This window comes from Cynara cardunculus, assembly GCF_001531365.2.
Source record: "Cynara cardunculus var. scolymus isolate 2C chromosome LG 1, CcrdV1, whole genome shotgun sequence".
In the NCBI taxonomy this organism is placed as follows: domain Eukaryota; kingdom Viridiplantae; phylum Streptophyta; class Magnoliopsida; order Asterales; family Asteraceae; genus Cynara; species Cynara cardunculus.
Genome location: NC_037528.1, coordinates 45415290 through 45418012, shown reverse-complemented (window position 1 = coordinate 45418012; position 2723 = coordinate 45415290).

The following is a 2723-nucleotide window of genomic DNA, read 5'->3' as shown; positions in this document are numbered from 1 at the left end:
TTTGAAGGTTATCACCCAAATAGAATCATTAAGGAGTATTAAGATCCATTATACCCACTTAGAGCAAAACATCCATTAATGACCCATTAAGTAGGGGTGTAAATGATGTGAGTCGAGCTCGAGTATCACTATACTCGACTTGAACTCAAAACCCAATTTTCAAGCTCGAACTCGACTCAAAAGCTCGCGAGTAGTAAAAATCAAAGCTCGACTCGAACTCGATAACTATTTCTCAAGTTCGAACTAGAATCAAGCTCGAACTTGAGCTCGAATCAAGCTCGAACGGCAACTCAAATCAAGCTTGAACTTGAACCCAAGCCAAACTCACTCATTGAAATCTATGAAATATTAGAGTGTTTCTCTTATAAATTTTAGAATTTAAAGGTGTTCTCTTAATTTTTATAAAACTAAAGAGATCAACTTCAAACTTCATCATAAAAAAAACAAAAGTTAGAAATTTCATTCACCTCCCTCTCTTTTTATAACATTTTTTCTTCTTTTCTTTACCATCTCTCTTCCAATGTGGGACAATTTCACTGACATTTTTTTTTATAGTTTTTTATCTTTTTTTAATTGTGATTTTAATATAAAATAATTGATTAATTTTTATAATTAAAAATGCATAATTTTGTTTAAATATCTAAAATATAAGACATTTCTGTGATTTATATTTCAGTCATTTATATTTCAGTATTTACATTTCAGTCTTTTACATTTCAGTCTTTACATTTCTGCAATTTACATTTCTGTGATTTATATTTTACAAATTTTATCATAAAAACTTATTATATTTTCAAACTAATCATATAAAAAATAATCGAGTATCTCACGAGCTTTCGAGTCGAGTATTGGGTAGCTTGACTCAACTCGTTAATATGTCGACTCGAGCTCGAGTTCGATCCGAGCTTATTCGAGTCGAGTTTTGACCGAGTTGATCTCGAATAGCTCGCGAGTTGTCTCGTATCGTTTACACCCCTACCATTAAGGATCACTAAGACTCGTAATATACCTAATTACACCAATTAAAGTCTAATTACACTAATTATGACAAATTTAGACTTGCTAAGGAGAATAAGACACATTTTACCACTTAGACCAAAGCAACCCATTAACAAGCCATTAAGAACACCAAGAGCCGTTATATCTTGATTAGATCCATTAGGGTCTAATCAAACTCAATAGACCTACTTAGAAGATAACGACCTATTAAAACCTATCGTGACACACTCAGGGTCCAATAATACCCATTATCGTCGAATAAAACTTGTAATGACACATTTGGACCAAAATTGACTATCTATGACTAATAAGATCCATTATGACATATTTAGACCCATTATGGTCCATTGACTACTAATCATGCCCAATATGACACATTTATACCCAAATGGGCCATAACTTATTTGTTCTTAATGGGCGTATTGGATGTTATTGGCTGTTAATAGACCTTAATGGGTCATTTTTGTGGTTAATGAACCTTAACAGATCTAAGTATGTTATAATGGTGCTTATAGGTCGTTGATGAGTCAGTTTGATTCAAGTTGATTGAAACGAGGGTTTTTGATTCTTAGTTTAAATAAAGTCGCCAAACTAGATTGTAAAATGATGTACACGAGTTTCAACCTGATCAATCCAACCTAACCCACATGGTTTTGGGTTGGGTTGAAATTGTTCATACCGCAAACATTGAGTTGAGTTATTCAAATGCATTCAACCCTGGTAACCCAACTCATGTGCAAACTTATCTCACTTATCTTATTCGATAACATTCCAGACATCAAAATAGATTGTTGGTAAACGTCTATTGCCCGGTAAGCGCTAACCGAATAAGAATCTTCTCCCTTACTTACCATGTAAGATTCTTGGTCATTGTCATACTCACCCGGTAAGCGTTTGGTAAATGACACCGAAGTGGTCATATTAGGTCTTATTAAACCTTAACGGGTCAAAGTGTGTCAAAATGGGGCTTATTGGTCGTTAATGGGTAATTTTGCTATAAGTGGGGGCATAATGGTTCTTATTAATCCTTAATGGGTCATGTCTGTATATGTCAATCATAATGGATCATTTTGAGCCTAAGTTGACCTTAATTTACAAATTTTTTTATTTAATATGTTTGATAATAATCGATGGACTTTGTATTCCGTTGAATATCCCTCAAAATATTAGTGTACAATTCTCTAATTAGATTATCTTCTAAAATAATTTAAATTCCGTTGAAAATCCAATAAAACATGGAATTGTGTAGGTACATAAAACAAGAAAACACATATTTTTGAACAACAGAGCATCAACAGATTTTCTACTGAATTCCATCCAAAATCTCATAAGATCCATCAAAAATAGTAAACTATGGTTGACCAAATACCTGTCAAAACCGTGTTCCATCAAATAAGCCTTGAAAAGATTCCCATGAAAATCCGTCAAAAATACAAACAAAAGGGTCAACTGTTTTTAACCAACTTCTGTCGAATGATTAGAGTACGGTTGAAAAAGCCTCGACGACCCCATATTATTTACATTGCACATTTCATTTCTCGCTTGACAAAATTGCCAAGTTGTAAGTTTGCCAAACCGGTCCTATTTCAGTCCTCGACCAGTCCGATCTGTATTTTGCTAGATCGGGACCTGGTCCAGGTATTTTTCTGACTTCTTTGACCAAACCAGATATTTTAGGACCAATATGTGCTGATCTCTATACAAACACGCCTCAAAAGGCTTTG